The sequence below is a fragment of the Cyprinodon variegatus genome, unplaced genomic scaffold (assembly GCF_000732505.1).
Source record: "Cyprinodon variegatus isolate N-32 unplaced genomic scaffold, C_variegatus-1.0 Scaffold0, whole genome shotgun sequence".
In the NCBI taxonomy this organism is placed as follows: domain Eukaryota; kingdom Metazoa; phylum Chordata; class Actinopteri; order Cyprinodontiformes; family Cyprinodontidae; genus Cyprinodon; species Cyprinodon variegatus.
The window spans coordinates 3,732,505-3,752,881 of NW_015150453.1; the positions used below are offsets into that span (position 1 = coordinate 3,732,505).

General features: G+C 37.6%; 1 protein-coding gene across 1 annotated transcript in view; it reads left to right on the top strand.

Moving 5' to 3' along the window:
- The first annotated feature begins 371 nt into the window (after positions 1 to 371).
- sema6c (sema domain, transmembrane domain (TM), and cytoplasmic domain, (semaphorin) 6C) overlaps positions 372 to 20,377 on the top strand; it is a 187,783-nt gene continuing 167,777 nt past the window's right edge. The window contains exons 1-2 of the mRNA XM_015375570.1: positions 372 to 564; positions 19,239 to 19,332. The gene's annotated coding sequence lies outside the window, so the exon portion shown is untranslated. The remainder of the gene's footprint in view (positions 565 to 19,238; positions 19,333 to 20,377) is intronic.

Sequence of the window (20,377 nt, forward strand, 5' to 3'; positions counted from 1 at the left end):
TTCTTCATATGGTGTTTTTAAATGTACTTCTATGTCATAATGATTTAAAAGAAACCATTTTTTTTTTTAAATAATGCTTTACAAAGATCCTTTCCTTTTTTTAAGAGGTCAGACTGAGTTTGTATACCCTGCGCCACGCGCTGATTGGCTTCTCGGGTTTACAGTTATTGACGTTCAGGCGCTCAACATCTGGAAGAAAAGTGAACAGCACCGGGCGAAGCTATTCCTCAATTTTCAATCCTTCCAGCCAATCGCAGCGAAGAGGTTATTTAAGGACACATTGTGATTGGCTGGAACTCTTGTCAGCGTGAAGTGAGGGGGCGTGGCCTTGCGGCTGCTGAAGTGTTGTGATTTCCAGTCGGACTGGCTCCAGTCCTGTCACAGCGGTGTGGGGCGCCTTTTCTCTATGCTTGCGCTCTGGGAGTACTAACTGTTTTCCGAAAACAACCAGCTTCTACAATAACAAGTCCTCTTTTTTTTTTTCTTTATTGTGACTTGCTCTTTTTTTCTCCGACCTTATAGAAAGACTACAACATACAGTGGAAGTATCGTGGAAATAATAAGGTAAGGGCTGCCTGGCTTTCTAGTTGCGGACGGAGCGAATCTGCCTCAGCTGTGCTGACTTTGCTCATTAAGACTGAAGATGCTCTAACTTTGCACACAGTGGATCCTACAACAGCATGCTGGGAGCGTTACCTGCAGATAATCAAATACCATTCTTTATCTTTAAACTCTGCCCAATTTAAGGATATATATTTTTAATGTTATTATTATTATTATTAATAGATGTTATTTTCCATGCTCTCCAGTCATCCTGTTGCGCCCAGGCTCAATTGCAGACTTTCTGCAAGCTTTATCAGCTGTTATCTGACAGACATTTGCAGTCTTTTCAATTTTTATTTTATTTTTGTTGTTGTTAGAAATTAGTTTTTTCAGTGCCTACATTAATGTTTTTTCACTCCTAGTCTGTCATATAATATAAGAACTCTTCACCAGTTATTGCAATCATGCGTTCTCTTTTGCATCTAACACTGCTTTATCAGAAACGTTTATTTTCAGGACAAAGATTTGTTAACTTGTGCAAAACACAGAGCGCAGTGAAAAAGGTGAGGTAAACATCTCAGTCTCGCAGAACGCGCTCATTGCGTAACTCTTCTATGTTGCATTGAAAGTGAACCTTTCTCTCCCACCTTGCCTACATTTTGCATCTTAAATCATGCGAATTCCAGCTGCGGTTTAGTCTCGATGTCAGGATCTCTGGAGGGAAGCGATGAGCTCATTGTTCTAATCTAACAGGTTTCTGCTTCTGCACGCAGAGTTTAACTGCAGACTGTGCTGGATCTCACTAAAATGCAAACAGAGATTTGAAATATTTTTTAACACCTATATGCATCTGTTACCAACACTTACAAAAGCCGCTGGTGGTTATTTGTCTTGGAATAGATGCTTTGCAGTTGCTCTCTGCAGACACACAGCTCTCTGATTTGTCTCAGCCTGTTGTGCATTAGGTGCCTCATCTCCCTCAGTGGGTTTCTTGATTCAGCTGAGGCTGAAACAGTTCAACAGTAAATACATCTCGCTCTTGCACAAAGAGGAAAAACCTCATCTCTACTTTTTTGGGTAAAATTTGCATTCTATTGACCCAACAGCTTGCAAAACTTTCCCAAGCATTTTGCACACACACAAAAAAATACTTTAAACTTTGTTTTGATTGAGCTGCAACATTTAGTTTCCAAATGCTCTTTTGTTTTGATTATCTGGTCAGATGTTTAAGTGGTGTCCATGTGGTCAGAGCTTGTGACTTTCTTTTGGTTTAGCTTTGTCCCCATCCTCAGCTGCTGCAGTGACATTGCAGGATGGGGAGGGGGGTGGTGGCACTCCTGGCTTGCGGTTTTCTTACCACACTTGTACAATGACTTTGCACTCTTTGCTGCTCCCAGAGTATTGCAGTGTGGTTTCAGGTTATTCTATTTGACATGTTGCTGGTGTGCTGACAAGTAGGAGTGCTGCTTCTGTGCAGGGCGAGTGGGATGCTCCTGTGTAGCCTGATTCCCAACCAGCAGGTCTGTCTGTGCTCCCACTCGCACTATGAATAGTGCAGACCCATCTACATTCAGCCCTCGTTTGTGGTGGTCGTCAATGCTCCGTATTCGGCAGCCCTGTTTGTTTCTCCTTTGCTCATATACATAATCATTAGGGAAAATATCTTTCTGCTGACAAATGAGTTGCTCGTAAATGTGAGAAGGTGCCAAGTACCCAGCATTGCATTCATTTCTCATCACTGCTCAGAATTGCTTTCTCTTCATCTACTTCTCATTCCCCGAGCCCTGATAGGTTTGTCGCTTAGTTAGCATGGTTAATGGTGCATTTAGCCCAGTGTGTAATTTTATTTCCGATTTCCATTTTATCGTTTTGCTTTTAGTTTGAAATGACGGACCCTATATGTGCGGATGGCATCCTCCTAATGGTCCTCAGGGTAATGATGGTTGAAATAGGCTTCTAACCAGAGGCTGAGAGCTCTGGCCCTATGGGGACATTCACTTTGACTATTTTCATTGTCAAGATGAAGTGTTCACCCACCGTATCTATGGATATAAAAGGAACACTCACACATATTTTGCCGCTTTGAACATTCGAAAAGAAGAAGAAAAGCTATATTTTAGTTGGATAGATGAAAACAAGTCACATTTTCTCTTCAGGTGCTCTTGAAGTTGCTGAATAGCTGCATCCCCCCCGCCCCCCCAGTTCTGTGCTTAAAAGGAACTTGAAGGCTTTAGATGATAGATTTTAGGCTGTTGTCGTGCCACCTTAACAACAGTTATTTGTCTGAAGTGTCTCATATCGCAGAGCACCTTCCGCTACTGTTGATGTCAAAGAATGGGTCGAGCAATGCCGTGCTTCAGGAAGCAACAGTTAAGTCAACCCCCCCACCCCACTGACTCATTTACAACATATGGGACTCTGTTTGGCCCTGCACCTGAGAGCGGCACTGGTCTGTGGCACCTCATATTTCATTTTGATAATGGCTGGTTACCCGTGGCAACTGTGCTGCCAGGGAGAGTCTTGCCTCTTGAAGGGCATGGGAGGAAAGAGGAGGTAGGTGGGTTATGGGGATGTGCAATTCAAGGTTTTTATTTTTTATTTTTTTCCCCTTTCAGCATCTCAACCCTTTGCTGTCTGGTTGTGTTGTAACCAGCGAAGGGTGTGGGACCCCTGGGGAGTGAATTATTACCTGTCAGCCCTGCAAGCTCCCTGCCATCCATAATCCCAGCCTTACACAGCACAGGCCAGTTCGGGCTATCTGCTGAGACCACTGGGCCTTGGCCTCGAGGCCTGGCCCTGTTAAGGCCACAGCTGGTGAAAAATCACATTAACATGTTGCATTAGGTGTAACAAATGCATAGCCTCATGCCTTATGCAGCATGGCATGTGGCTTTTCAATCATTGCTGTTACTTCATGTAGATTTCGTCCCCCCCAGCTTCTCATCATCTTTACCTTAGACATAAGTTTTTCATTTTGCTGAGTTGGTGCTGTGAATCTCCCTGGTATATTAGTGTACCTTATTTTGCAAGTGATTTTATAGATTGCCTTTGGCCCAGATGTAATAGATGGTGGCAGTTTTGTTGCATCTGCTTTCCTGTTATTGGTGCAGACTGCAGTCATCCTTCCCAATGGTGCAATTTGAAGCTTTTGCAGAATTGTAATTACATTTGATTCCAAAAACAGGCGTGCAGCACTATCCCTCCTGTGGTCCTGGTGTGGGTTTATCATACACTGGAAATTACAGTAAGGCTGATGAGCGTGTAAATTATGGGAGGAGAACTTCAGAGTTCAACCAAAGGCTGGAGAGGTGAGATAGAAAAAGAGGCAGGACGGACCACAAAATGGACAAGTGACAGCCCTCGGTCTGTCCATCCAGACTGACTGTCTTTTTGTGGTTTCGCCAGACTTCTTCTGAAACATTAACCCCTTGTCAAACATGGGCTCGGGTTTTGGCTGCCAACCCACTAAGGCCACAGGCTGGGAGCAGGGACACTTCATGGATGTTTGGTTATGTGCTTCATGGAGAACAGTGGATGGACTCCAACAATCAGAGGGAGCACACAACCCAAATTATACAAAATCAGTAGATTCCCCATGATTTATATTTCTCTTGTCAAGGGGGTCTACTTGCTGCTAGAAGCATAATATTTATAACTAAACTGTAGGGTGATTTTAATGTTTTCTCCTGTGTCTCAGTAATGTTCAGACATATTGTGTTTTGAAAGAACAAGCCTTGAGTTTGAGTAAAACTTGGTTACTTATGTTTTAGTCTTCAACTCCTCAAGCCAACACTCCTTATTAGAGAGAGGTTGAACCATTCTATATGTATTCAGTCATGCGACATGGAAGATGCACAGTCTGCCCACTAGGTAGCATTGAAGCAATCCTTTTATAGCCACTAAATCCTTCCTTATCTATTGCAACCTGGTTGCATACAAACAGCCCATTTGTTCTTTATTAAGGTTAGTCACAGTCTCACATGTTAAATTACTGTTATTCCATTTAGCTGCACCAAGGAATGGCATTTATAGAGTGCTCAGACTAATGATAAATTCACAGCTGCGTTTCCCGTTCAGCTGAGGGAAACCTGACATTTTTTTTTAAAATAATTTTAGGTATTTAAGTAAATTCATTTTGCATCTTTGCATTATTAGAGGCCATCTGTGCTTTTTGGTAGGTTTCCGTCGTTGGATTTTTCGCTGCATACCAGAGCCTGTTTTCCTAAAACAAAATTAACAAAGAAAAAGCAGACTTGACTTCCATCTAAATGCCGTTTAATCTTTCTTGTCAATACATTTGTGCTCCTGGAGATTTTTTTCACATAACACTGAAATGTTTCCTTGTGTTTCACTTGCATTTTAGATAATAGACCCCCCCAAAAAAATGAGATGACATGTAAACCATTTAAAGGTGAAATAACCTAAAAGGCATTGTAAATGTTTTTAATGACTTTCTTAATGACCATTAGAGGCTGTAATTGCTTCAGTTGTTTTCTGTCTTTTGCCTTTTGTTTTCCATGCTTTTCATCTTATTTGTCTAATGTGTGTATTTGTCTTTTATGTAAGCAGCACTGTATGAAGGAAATTATATTACATACAACTTTTTTCACAGCATATTGGTTTCAGTGCATCATGCTTTTTTTAGCGCTCATTTCCATCCTTATTGCTGAGTGTTTTTCTGCGCTTCGTTTCACTGAGATTGGCTCTCAATCAAACGGCGTGGGCGGCACAGTAACCATCCTTTTCTTGGATTTTCAATTTATGAAGTTTTCTTTTCTCTTAGTGAAGTTATTTTCATTGCCAGTTCAGCGACTGTGGCTATCACAACTTTGTACTAACAACCCAGTTACTCTCCTACCCCTCTCCCCCCAAACAAACTGCTGTTGCATTTGGAGGAAATGTAGCCATCCATCTTAGTGCCACAGGTCATCTATCTAACAGAACCTAGCAGACACCGGCAGCCTTTTACCACCTTCTTTAATTTGGTGCATTCTCTCCGAATGAACATTTAGCCAAGCTGTTTGTTTTCTTTATTTGTGTCTAAGATAGGTTCTGTGTACGAACCTTTACATTATTACTGCTTGTCACTATGCATTTGAACTTGTTGAATATAGTCGGTGATGCACCAGTCAATCTGATATTGATCCTAAATGATGAAAATCACATTTCGGTAAGAACTTTGGTTTCATAGTCATAGTTTGGTACTTTTTTGGTTCATTTCATTCAAGGAATATTTTGTGTTATTTTTCTTTTTTAATTCAAAATAGAAGTCAATAGTGGATGGATGAATTGATGGATGGATGGATTTAACAATAATATATCTTGGAAATAATAAATGCTGTTTCAAGAAATTGGAGAGTAGAATGTTTTAAACACTTTGAACCCTCACAAACACCAGTGCGTCTTTGCATCTCATGCTGATCAGAGTTCTGAAATGGCTCAATGGCGTAAGCAGCTGCTCTGTTTTATTTTTTCCTCCTCTATGTGATATTTACATTTAGTGTAATAACATTTAAGATGAGTCATTCAGTTTCTGTAAATGCAGAAAGTCATACATACCTTGTTGTTTTTGAAAAATGCGTACCATCTTTCTTTCTGCTCAGTAGTTGCATGAGAAGCCTGAATGTTTCTATACAGTAATTTAGTGATAGCGTAAAGTTCCTTCTGTTTTGCTTTGGTGTGTGGTTAAGTTGTAAAGCAGAAACAATCCAACTGGGCTTTACTGAATATTTGGCTACCATTAAATTAAATGGTAACGTAAAATTTCGTATAAAAAATTGTATTTCTATTAGATTCAGTGAAATTTAACATGCACCGCTTCAGTAAAACTTCTTTCCCTATGACGCAACCAATAAGATTTTTTTTTCTTGTATTTGTGCAATAAAAATAAGTTTACACAAATGGGTTTCAATGTCAAGACAAGGTCATACAGTGTTTATCTAAATTCATGTGAAAACATCAAGGATGACCAAAGATTTTTGCAAATAAAATATTCTGTATTGTAATAATAAAATGAAATGCAGTAATGAGATTAAACCCAGTAAAGAGTACACATGAAATGAGTTGAGACAACTTGGTATGAATTAAATAGCTTTTTAGAAGGTTGTAAACTATCAGTATTGTAACATTAAAACAGAAATATTGACCAGGGAATGCCTGATTAATGTTCTGTAAAAAGTATCCAAATGTTTGATGTTTTTGCTCTCAAATCTAATTAAAAATTAAAATTTTGCAAACAGACTGTTACATTTTAGTTTTGAACTAAGAAGCTGGAGCATGTTTGAGCTGCTGCTTTGTGCAGCTTTTAGATAAGAAAAATTTTTTTTTTTTTTTTTTCAAAAGGTTCTGTAAAAGCAGGAATTTTTGGTAATGTTTTGTCTAGAAACTGCTCTTTGGATCCAGGAGCAACAAATACACCAATCAGGAAATAATGAAAAATAAAATTAGAGCTCCTGCCTTCTTTCATCAAGTTTATGACATAAACTCGGTGATGTGTATTTGACAAACAGCTGCAAAAGGCAATACTTTCCTACTCTTCCTGTGATTAATGCTGTCTGCTTTGGTTTTATTCAGGAGATGACACAAAACAGTTTAAAGGATAATCTTTGAATTTAAGGAAAAAAAAAAAAAAAGGTTGATTTAATTTTATATATTTTTGTTATTTATCCTGAATTTCTACCCTCTGATTAGCAACAAAACACAAAGTCCTTGATTAAAAGAAAACCTTGATTATCAGTTTAAGAAGTGAATAAGATCCCAATCAGATTATTAACATTTAATGTATTCATTTGAAAAGTTATATTAGATTCAAGGTTTTATTGAGGAAAGTTTTATGCTAAAGTTACTCTTTAATCAAGCAATTATTGTACTTTTAGGTACCTTTTAATTACTGGTAACTGCAGTGAGGGCAAAGCTTTTTGAAACATTTAGCTCACAAATAAGCCAGTTTCTACTGGTGGAAAAGCTTATCTGTAAACTAAGGTCTAAGAAAATAGCCTGTTTATTTGGAAGTTATTGATAAAACAGGACAGGGTGAAAACAGTTTCCTACAGTGACACTGCTAAATGGTCTTATCTATTTTTTCGCTTAGTTTTCTCTTTCCTGGCTTCTCTAAAGCATTAAGGTTTATTATGCAAATCAGGACAGGTCTGCTGATTTGTTACTATAAAAGTAATTCTGAGGTGTGGTCATGTATTATTGTTGGTTATTGCAAAATGGGAATTTTTACAGCCCTGAAAGGTGAAATGAAGCAGGAAATTAAAAACCTTAGATAAGCACTTCTTTTATTTTGTCATATTTATTCAAAGCTGCTTGGTTCACCTGGTAAGATCCATTTATATCCACCCCTGCTGCCCAAACATTTAACTGGGAGGTATAAATATCTTTAATTTAAGTGTGCAGACCCCCCACCCTCCCCCTGGAGAGTTTAGAAAATTAAGCAGGCTGTTCTCTAAGGGCTGTAGCATGAGACGTGTACTTTACTTGTACTGTAAAATGCAGTACAAGTAAAGTACCTATTAACAGTAAAATTTAAATTTTGGCCAAATGCCTGCCACCTTACTCAGAAAACTCAGACAGAATTTCGAACTCTTGTCTTTCTTTTATCGGAATTAATGTTTTTATTTTACTAAGAGCTACCTTTTTTCGTCTTTCTTAGAACTTGTTAAATTTAGAAAATAAAAATAATCTGTGTAAGAAGTGTTTTACCTGTCAGTGCATTTGGTTTTAAGCTGGGCTTTTTTTGGGGGTTGTTTTGTTTGGACTTGGCACATCAGCTCGCACGCTATTATTGTTGTACATTTCAGTGGTCACCATATGCGCGGCGAATACTTGGCTTGGACACCGTCTGAGATAAGTCTACTCGCCTACACATGGCGTGTCCATTTTCCTCCATTTCTCAGAACTGCAGGCTGGTTTCCATCAAACTAGGGCTATTTTTAAAGCTGTCTTTAGTGGGGTTATCGGGAGCGGGAGGGTTGGGGGTTCTGTTAATGTCATATGAATCCAAACTGGGCAATGGTCCAAAGCGAGTAAAACATCCCCCACCCTCCCGCCTCCTTCTCTTCCCTGGTACCCTGAACTCTCCCTATTCCCATAATATGTGTGTGTGTTGGTTTATTAACCAAGTGTTGACTCACCCCTGCAGCTATGCGCGTGGACGTGTGTGTGTGTGTGGGGGAGATTGCTTTCTTGAAGTCGGTTAAAATTAGCTCTTCATATTGCACCAGGAGAGTTTTTGAACTGCTCAGCAATGAGGAAAGGAAACAAGAACAATTTTGAAAAAGCACTTCAATGGAAAACAAGCTGCTTACATTAAAGATTTTGCAATGTTTTAAACTTTAGTTGGCTTGACAATACCTCAAATGTTTGTATTTTACCAGGAAGAAAAACTTTTCTTTTTTAATTCCTTTTTGCAACATGTAAAGACCATAGTATAAATCAAATCAAAGTTTATTTATATAGCAATTTACAACAGCACCAGGAAGACCAAAGTGCTTCACAGAAATATAAAAATATTGCAAAAAAAAAAACTAAAATCATAGGCATAAAACAATGTGTCCTAAGTATTAAAAGCCAGTTTAAAAAAAATGTCTTTAATCTGGACTTAAAAACTAGTACAACTCTAATACTCTATGCTGTATGGACCTTTTGTCCTGGTATATAATCAGAAGGATGGATTTAACCCAAAGTATTGGTGAACATGAAGCCTTGAGTTTGTAAAACCTTGGTCTACCTTGAAACTAGAAACCGGGCAATGCCTGCTTCAAGGTACCAACATTCTTCACTCAATGATGGGCTTTAAAAAGCTAGCTTTGTCATTCCAACTTAAAATGCATTGTGATAATGTTGGAGCCTTAATTTTAGCAAGAAATATCTTTTTATCTGTCTTTCCATTAATCGTTCTGAAGCTCATATTACTGATCAGCTGTTTCCACTGTCCACATCTTCCCATATTTTTCCTTAAGCTGCTTCTTTCTCTAAATTTCCTGACAGAATATAACATCACTAATAGTTGAAATGAAAGATATATTGTAACTTTCCTGATTACAACACCCTCTTGGAAACCTTTGCTGTGTGGTCACTGCTAGTTTGCAACCTCCACTCCATGTTTATTAAAGCCACGCATAACGTGATCCTCTAAAATGTTGCTTTGCATAGACTAATTAAGAGAGTTTGTCATACCAAGATCACAATAAGAAAGCGAGACTACCAATAATGACTGGATATTTGACTGGACTGAATGGATGTGTCTGTAGGCAATGAGAAACTGTGTCAGCTGAGGTTCAATTGCAGCTGACAATCACATCGCTCAGTTTTACATAGAATTGAATTGTAGTTAAAGTGTGATTCCAGAAAGATTTGAACTGATTTAAAGAGAAAATACATTATTTAAAATGTGTATCTGTGTGTTCCTGCAGTAATATGGAGGGCATTTAAAGCAACAAAACATGATCATTTACTCATTTACCTTGAGGATGGATTGATTTTCATACAGAGAAGATGCATTAACCGAAAAAAAATCAGTTTAATCATAAAAGATGACTACATTTTCCAGTGCATGGAGCTACTTTTCTTCTTTTTGATCTTTCCCTCCTTATAGCCTCCTACATTCTCCCCCTTTACTTAATCTGTCCCTGAGGGGCAGTTTGTGGTGATTGACAGCATGAATACCCTCTGTATATAAACAAAACCAAGACCACACTATTGCTTTAAAGTCACAGGTGAATGACAGGAGAATGTGACAAGAAGAAGGGTGCAAACACACATTCACACTCAGACCAAGTCTGAGGCTGACAGTAGCCCTCCAGCCATACCCTGTGCGTTAGTGTGGGCCTGTAGCTTCAGGTACCTGGAGAATGAAATGTCACAGAGTCCAGTTTAAAGACTTAGTTCACAAAGGCTTATAGTTTAGAGGCAATTTTTTAAAAGGTTTTCTGCAGAATATTGATGTAAAAATAACATTTCGCATTTTCAGAGAAATGTATTTAAAATGATACAGAATATTGAAAATCCTAGTTTTACATCTATTGTTTTTAGCTGCAAAGATGACTTTTTATTGGGTTTTCAGATTCCCTTTTTTTAGCTGTATGTTTTAGGATTTATTTTGACACCTTTTGTGCCAGTAGCACCCTGGAAGCTTACTGCTCGATATGATCCGGATCTATCTTCGCATTGAGCAATATGATTCAATTAAGAAATACGTTATTAATCCAGAAGGGAAATTATATGCAAGATAACTTCTACCATTTCTAACTCTAAACTCAATATTGTTGCTAAAGAAAACAAAAAACAGATTTACCTTAGAAAGCATGTTACATTTTATTGAAACCACCATGAGTGAGTAATTCCAGCCTCTATATCTATTTGTTGGTCTGAATTTTATCTACTAAGCTCATGAGAAAGACTTCTGAGGTCAAGCATAGTAGGAGCTGCCCCAGACTGGAGCCAAGTCAAGGTTAATCCTGCCCACTGCCTCTCATTCTCTGATAACCTTTTAAAATATATTATCTGTGTTATATACAGTAGCTGAAGAACATATGGAAGAGGCTCTCCCATCTTACTGGTATGGGACAGCTCTGGGATGTCTGTTAAATACTGCACTGGCTCCCGAAAAGCATAGAGTTTGGCATTTTAAGAAGTTGCACCAATAAATCATTGTTTCTGCTGGTTTCTCTCTGTGATGCTGGTCAATCTAAATCAGTTTTTGTACCATGCATCCTCAAGTACCAGCAGGTCAGTAAGATCTCTGAACACACAACCCCTCTGCCAGTCTTCCACAATTACGCACACTTTTACATAGCTGTTTATGGACATGTGATTTTCTATAGCTTGTTCACTCTGAGACTCATCAAATCTGCTTCTTTTTTATGGTTCCTCCCCCACAGACGGATACTTTGGATCAAAATAGAAGAATATTTCGTTTGCTTCCGACTGTAGTAGTTCCCGTTATTTTTTCAGATGTGTTACATTATTTTTAGTTGGAGGCTAAACGTTATTCAGTAAAGATTTAACTTCTAAAAGGCCAAACCCTTTAAAATAACATCACATTCAATGCTTCATGAGTTTAATAAAACTGAATCAAGTCATAAGTGTATGTAGGTACGTTTTCGTACTTTATAATTTTTAAGTTTGGGTTGCACATTTCAAACATTGTTAATTTTTGGACATCCTGAGTTGTGCTTAAAATATCTTATGAGGCCTCTGGTCTCTCAAAACTCTTAGAACTTCCTTTTTTTCTTCTTCTTTTTATTAAGACAATTTATTTATCATGGTCTCACAATTTAACCCAAAGTCTAGAACATTCTGTACTGGTGTAATCTTTAAAATAAATTCTTAAAAGCTCACTTTGTTGCTCTGTCATTTTTCTTAATACAGAATTTTGTTCTGCAGGCATGACTGATATCTGAAAAGCACCATTACTGTTCACAGTTCACTGTGATCTCTGACCGATCTAATTTTCAGTGTGGAATAGGATGTAGAGATCCACTCTTAGAGCTGTATTTTAGCTGGCAGAGTGCACTCTATGTTCCAAGAGCCGCGGGATTGTCCACATTGTGCACTGTGTGGCACACATTTTAAAGATTTAGATATACATACACACACATACACAGTATAAGGCTGAGTTTAGAGGTATTATTGGAAGCATATACAGCTGAATTTCTCTTTCTCTGTCACACATTCTGCAGGGTATTCAGATTTAAACCAGGTCCTTCCTAACTCTATCATAAAGTTTCCCATTACATAAAATATGATGGTAAAGGTTTCTGTTTAAACATAAAGATCGGTGGCTGTTAGAAATCCTGTTCTGTTGCATTTATGTCTGGTTGATTTAGTTTTGTAAATATCAAAGGCTAAATAAAAAAATAAGAACAAATTTAATCTAACTAAATGTAATAATATTAAAAAATTGCCTTCTACTGCTAAGATAAAATTCATTGCTGGAGACTGTGACTTTAAAATGGCCATTATAAATGAACTGTATGCAAGAATTAGCATTGTTTAAATTAGTGTTGCACCGATAAAGATACCAGTATCGGGTTTAAAGATGATTGATTCAGATATTCACTTCATTAAATGTGTTCAAGTAAAACTGATCCAGGCAGCAGCGCAAATTGTGCTATTGAACACAGTTTGGAACAACGATAATCAAACAGGAGAGAAAAGTAGAGAGAATATATCAAAATATTTAACCGTCTGCATCTTGCCTGCATTTGCCTATGTTAGTTGAGCGGGTCTATATTGGAGAGACCAGCTGATTGAATATTATGTAATAAGCAAGAAGCTTATTTCAGAACATATCCAGTTTATAGAATAAACATAAAGAAAAGTTAATTTTAATAAACTATGTGGGGGGAGACAAATTATTAGCCGATCATTACCAGTGAACAGCGAGCATGCCATGATTAGCAGGCTCATTCGACAAACTGCATTAAATAAAATGGTTGTCTATTAATGTTCATATAAGAATGTAGCTGTCCATATTGATTCAGATCTAAGTTTGGAAATAAATAATAAAAACATGTACCGGTGATGCAGTGCTGAAACAGACTTTTTGAAACAGGCTTGTTCTGGCTGGGACAAAATGTCAGCCGCTGCCCAAAAAAAGGAGAAATGGCTGGAAGAGTTTGCGGTGTCCAAAGAGACATTATTGAGTGAGTTAAGTAGGATACAATAGAAATACTAATGAAACTCAAGTGACAATGCTGCAGTGTGTGGCGTGTTGATGTTTTTAGTTTTTTTTCTTAGTGCATTTGAAGGCAACTATATTATATTGTATTTGTTGTTCATCATTTAAAGGTTAATTTATGTGTCCTTCTGGAGATGGTGCTTTGAAATGGCCTTAGCCTAAACCACTAAAAAAAGCCATCAGATTGTTTTTATAATGATGATCTATGTTTGTTTGTGTAACTATGAAATAAACTGAATTGGTTTTACCTATCAATGGCACTGGTTTTCAATGAGGCCTCTGACTGGAACAGTTTTGACATATCAGCTGTAGAAATTATTTAAAAGCAGAGATTTGTTCAGTTTAGCTGGTGTTCAATCAGCTCTGTTCTACAAATGCTAGCGACTGTTTGAAAGAAATAATCTGTCTGTAAATGTTTAACAGCATCCCTACAATGCTCTGCTGGGTTCCTCCAACGTCCTCCACACTAATGTTTTCCACTTCAACCCCTCTGATGTGAAAATGAAATGAGTAAAAGTAGAAACAGACTAACTAGTCTGTGCCTGACATGTGCAGGAGACACAGGTCACTTACTGAACTGAGGCGAGCTATTCAACAGGAAGATCTTTTTAATTAGGCTATGTTCTTTTAATTAAGCCGCCAGGGTAATGTCTGTGTCCATTTGTCACCCTGCTTTGCTCAGACACAGCTGGTTGAAAATGCCCTCTTTGTGTCCTCACTGTTTCAGAGGTCCCTGCTATTCGTTGAATATCCTCTTTCACTGAAATTTGTTTTTCTTTCATCCTCTTTCTTGGATTAGCGCGATTAGACCCCAAAGAGGGCTGGTGAGAATGGCGAAGAGCTATTGCAAGACTGCTCTTCAGATGGAACATGTTTAAGACCCTGGTTATTATCATTCTGAATGCACCATTGGTTAAACTAACAGCCTGGATTCCAACATTCATCTCCTGTGTCACAGAATAAGTGTCAATTGCATAGGGAACACAATGGCAAATTACAGGTTATGTCTTGCTCCTTGGAGCCTGGATATCCCCAGTGTAATTATGCTATGCTAATTCTGCCCCCCCTCCCATCCATTTCAATGATGGAAAGAAGTCTTCCACACAGCTTGGATGTAAATTGAAACTTGAGTGAATAAATGTATTCATTTGCAGTCTGGCATTGACCATAAAACTCTGCCTATCCTCCTCCTTTCCCTTGAGCTGGGAAAGAAACGGCGGGAAGGAAAGTCTCAGCTGGAACTTGTAGCCTGTTTCCAGAGACGAGGTCGACCTCAGGTCAGGCCACCTTGAACCCTTCTGCTGGATTTATTGTGTGGTAGGTGGACGGGGTCAGGCTGCGCTCCTCCCCTCAACACAAGAACATTGCTGGTGTCCGACACGGAGCAGACACGGGACGACAGACAAATCCCTGTCCCTCCCTCTAAGGAGATCTCCTCATGGGTCAGAGGTCTTGTGTTAAGGCTTGTGGCATGACCTTAATACTGATTGATTTTTCTGCAGTCTGTACCAGGGGAGGGGGGTCAAATTTCTTTTCCTTACCCCCCGTTGAGATGTTGAGTAAGTGAATTTGGCACAAAGAAAGAGGAAACGCTCCTGGTCACAACTTGTTTGACTTCTCTGCTCCTCTGTATACCTCAGCCGGCGTGTGTTTTCACTTTGCCTGAAACAAGATACCAGACCACATGTTTTCGCTTAACAGACAGCTGAGTGGAGAGAGGGCATGAGTGGGGTCTGTTTGTCATTTGGTGGGAGACAGAGGAGGCCGAACTCCCAAGTTCCTCTGGAGGATTTATTGCTTGTTTAAATACAAGCCCAGGCTGGCCATAGACTATCACATCCATCATCCCATTAGCACAGTTTAAAGGGATTAAAATGGGACTTATCAAGTAACTATTTAGAGTCTTGTAAGTTATTTTGATCTTTGTTATTATGACTAGCATTGCTGGAAAAAATCCCAGGTATTCAGTGAATATGGGTTATTTTCCTGGACAGAGTAGGGAGTGAGAAATTCTTTTCTCCAGAAACAGATCTTAGAAAATCAAAATGCAAAGAATGGAAATGTATTTAATATCAATGGACTGCAGGTGAGAAGATTTCAAACATTTTTTTTTTGGTGTAATAGTAATATTCCTATAGCATAGTTTGCATTGCATCCTTAGTTGTGGATATAATGCAAATTTTTCTTGTTTTCCCTAGATCTCTGTGTCTTCTGTGCTTTACTACACCTTACTTTTTATTAATGTATACATTAAGTTTAAGCCCATTTTCTGAGTTTAGAAATCTTCTAGAGGACATTAAGAAATATAACCATTGCATGTTTATTTCAATTCTGAACATATAAACTCATGTTTAAGGATGTTCAGTATGTGAAATGAAGAAATGAGATCCAGGCGCTTTGTCTTAAAGTACAAATATGTCATATTTGAGTTATAGAACTCAGATTAATCAACATTTCGATATCAGCACTGAGCTTGCTCCAGACTGTCATAAAATTATAGCTATTTTAGAGGTTTGGTTAATCAATACCCAAAAATCCACATCTAGTGGTTGTGGTGGATAAAATTGCTATCTAATAGTCTTTGGCATTCACAAAATTTTTATTTGGGTAAAAGAACAATGTAGGAAAAACAATATTGCAAAGCATTTTATGATAATTAGGCTGTATTTTGTTTGGCTATTCAATTTAGGTAAATCTAAGAGTTATCTTGCATATACATGGGTATCACATGTGGACTTGTGGGAAATGTGTTTGCTGATTCCTTTGTGCAACAAAAGACGACTGTAGCTTAAATCTGCCTTTAAACAGTGTTTTCTTTTGTCTATGGGCATTAGAGAGACTCTAAGCTCCATAAATATACTAAACAGATGTAAAAACCAACCTCATGACTGAGGTTTCCACATTCCTTCCTCATCCCTTCACCTCAAGCATTTCATTACTTCTCTGAATGAAACAGAAATTACATTTAATGTTTGAAACAATATTTACACTTAATTTAAGGATTATTTCAAAGCTTTTTGGATTGGAAAACGAGCAACCAAAGACTTTGCCAAATGAAACCTTTTGCAAATTCTCAAAGATTAAATTGCAGGTATTTTCGTGTTTCAGATAAAGGGCTTGCTCATAATTAACCTTTCCTGTTTTGATATCTCAGACTGCTACTGGCTGAATGACATTGATTTGACATAATATCTGTTGTTAAAAGGCCATTTGGAGAGATCTACTAAAAGACAACTTTAATTTCATACCTGAGCTGTGTTTGGTTCGTTACAATCAGCTGTTCAATTAGTATGGCTTTCTGCTAAGCTAGTCAGTCTGCACTTAAGTGCTTAGCAGACCTGCAACTTGCAGCTTGCCGGCTGTACTGTACTTCATCCACACAGCAGGCATGTTCAATTGCACATAAAAAAGTCAGAGAAATGGGCAGATTGTAATAAAAATGCTGTCATTTAAATGAGCTGAAGAGTCTGATTGGATTCAGCTCAATCAGAATGAAATTATATTCCAAGCAAGAGGGATGGTTTATCTTGGTTATCATCTATCTAAACACTTGATAACATCATGTCTCTCTAACTGGGGCAAAATGACCTGTCTGCATGTGTGTGGAGGGGCAGTAGTGCTATTCTTAAAAGTGAAACAAACTTGGAGAAAATGTTGATTTCCTCCTGTTCTCTCACCCTGGAACGCAGCAACATCATGTGTTGCTTGACTTGTCGCCTAATCAGAGATGGCAATATAAACCTAACTGTTCCCAGAACCTGGTGCAGGTTCATGAGCAACAAGATTTCTCAGAACACACCTCCACATTGTTATTGCTTCAATTTTTAGAGCACAGTCAGAACTAGAGCCTCTTACATGTTAAAGTGCATCTATTTAGATTTTTTTCCCCCATGCAAATATAAACTGTATATTCTGTTTTATTTTCTTCAGCCCCTAAAAAATGTTTCTTATTAAGGAATTTTGCAAATATAAATATAGCTATTGATTGTTTATCATAGCTGGAAATACTTCTAAGTGGCTGTATATGTCTGTGTTGCTAGTAGGGAAGAAACGTGGCAACAAAAAGGTTCAATCGGCTGCTTCACGGTTTGAAAATGTTAAAGCAGTTGTTTCTATAGCTTGAATAAAAGAGCCACTAAAATTTAAAGAGTAAATTAATCCTTAATAGTTTTTGCTTAATGTTGTTTAAAGCCGGTATTAATTCAAACAGGTAAACGCAGTCAGCATTCAGTCCAACATTACAGAGGCCAGGTCCTATTCTGTTACTCCTTCAGTAAGGTTTAATCTGGATCGCTGCTTTCTGAAGGATTCTTATCATGATACTTTTAATATTTTTGTTATTGCCTGAATTTTAGCCCTTTTTATTCAGTTCAGTTCATTTATACGGATTCTATTGATAACAAGTGTCATCTCAAGGCTCTTTACAGAGACAATTCATACAGGCTAATATAGTCAGCTTGTCCTGCAGTATTTTGGAAATGTTATAGTCCTTATCTTTTGGATACTTGTGTGACTTTAATACATTAACATGTGAGCTGTACTATAAAGCACTAACTATTAAATCCATCTAGTTGCATTTAAAGGCAATTTGCTGTCTGGAGACTGAAAATACTTCAGAGATACTGCAATGTGTAAGTGGCACATGCAGTTGTTTTGCACAGTGCCTTATCTGCCTTTAGATGTTGCTTTGTTTTTGTTATCAGAGCTTCTACTGTATGATGCCATAAATGGTAAACAGACACTTTTAAGCGTTGATTTTGAAAAAATAATGGCCTAATGCCTAATGGTTAAAATTACCCAGAATAAAGCATTACTTATAAACAGCTTTCTATCAGGAACTTTTCTGGGCCTCGCATAAAGAAGGAGAGAAGTCAAGAGTGGAGGAGGAAAAAGAAAGCCGATGAACTGGCTTTGCTGTAACCTTAACTGAACCACTACCCAAAAGTGACAGCCAGCTGGAGAATTTAGCAATCATTTATATTCTGCTTTGGCAAAGACTGAAGATTTAAGAATACTTAAATGCTTCTTTTATTAAAGCCATATAACCCACCCTATTTCTTACTTCAACATCTGCAGAAACTCTGCGATTGTAGCCAAAAATCTTTATCTTCAGGAAGTTAAAGTACACACAAAAGTTTCTTAGCCTGTAATTACAACTGCTGTTGCATTGCAAATTTTCTTTTGGCTTTAGCAAAGGATTGTTCAGATTGTTCATTTCCAACTGAAATAATGCCTGCATTTGTTTTCTATACCTAAATAAAAATCTACATCTTACCCCCTATTCATTTTTGCCTATGTGGCTCTCAGACTTTAGTATACAGATTCATTTCTGAAATGTTAAGTGTGCGGTCATGCTGGTGGATTTTTATGCCTCAAGATAAATGGATGTAGAAAGTCATCTCTTTTTTTTTTGCTATGTATGGTTTTGGGGAGCTTTGCAACAACCTACCTAAGTGTGTGTTAAGTTTTCAGCTGAATTTCTGGCAACACCATGTATAACTTTTGCAGTTGATGTTGGCTTTCTATGAGTTGAGATATTATTGGTTACATCTTAGTGTAGGAGTCTTCATTTATATATATATATATTATTTTTTTTTTAGGTTTGTGCTCTGGCAAGGTGAAGAGATTTTTCTTGGAGCAGATTGCCAGAGCAGATTGTGAGCTGAGATGCTATCATCACAATTGTCTAAGTTTGAGCTGTGGGATTTGTCGTGAGATTTTGTTCACTTATTGCAAATGCATTCTGCATTCCAAAACATGCTTTTTCCTCTGAATTTTAGGCAGGTATTATCAGGTTAACGGGCCCTTCACCGATTCTCCCTGATAAAAGGGTTGATAGATCTTCATAGATTTTCATTCTTATTCATTGCTGGACTTGGATCTCTCTGATGGAAAATAAAATATGGCTGTGTTCAAAGTCTTAGTGGCATCAGTTGCAAGCTGCTCAGCATTATGTCAGTGATGCTCACAAATGTAACACTCATCATATTTTTTTTATTTTATCCAGATTCACAGACAGCTGCTGCTGAACCTGTTCCAACCCTGGAAGCTTACCTGTCTGTGGGATTGCTGCCGTCAGCAGACTCCTTCAAAGCTTTAAGGTAAAGGCTGTTACTCTATACAGTAAGATGTTCTACAATTATCAGTTGGAGATTAGATGCATTTAGATGTAATGAAAGCTGCTCCCTTAAGACATTTATAGAAACGGCTTAATTAATAAATGTATGAAAAAAATGGTGCAGCTTGCAGCTTTGCAAATAAGTCATTGATTTACTTGGTAATTGTTTGGCAATTTTCATCTACCTATAGTGTGTTTGTTCTGTTTGCCAGAAATAACTTATGTCAGACACAGGGGACGTATATAAGCAAATGGGCTGTTCACGAGAAGTAAGGAACAGAATGAAATATCCTTTATTGTCCCTCAGAGGAGAAGTTTATGTGCATCAGCAGCAAATTGAAAGGGAAGACAAAACATTGAGATTCACACAAAGGTAGAAATATAAAAAACAAAGAATGAGACTGAGAAAACAAGACATAAGAAAGAAAAATACTGGATATGGGGCTGTTTAATATGGGGGAAAAAAAACAATCCCATCATTACCATAATATTTTCACATCACTGTTTGTGTCTATATACTGTATATATTTCATGCATGGCTCTCTTTCAGTGTAAAGGAGCTCTCATTATCATTCATCTTATCTATATTTATGGTTTCTATCAAAGATTTCTCATGTCTTTTCAGAAGGATTATTTTGAGATAAATATTCCTATCATTTTGTCATCAAGCCCTAACTGTACTGTTATTAAAATAAGACGATTGTATTAAGACATGCTACTAAATGAAACGATCTAGAAATCAACAAAATAAAGGAAAAAGTTGAATTGAGTACTATAACCTTTACTGCCTACTGTACTGTACATAAATGCCTTGAATCAATTTTCAGCACTCAATGCTGTGTTTTGAGGTCAAGCATGAGTTCAAGTGCCTATATGATGTAACCAAAGTTTGATTTTATTTTATTTTTCTAGTTTTTAAAAGATTCTTGTATTTGGGTTCTTCGTTGTGTTTTGGTAAGTGGTTTGCTTTATGTGAACCTCCAATGATAAACCCATGATACAGTAAATGGAGTCTTTCTTTGCTAAAG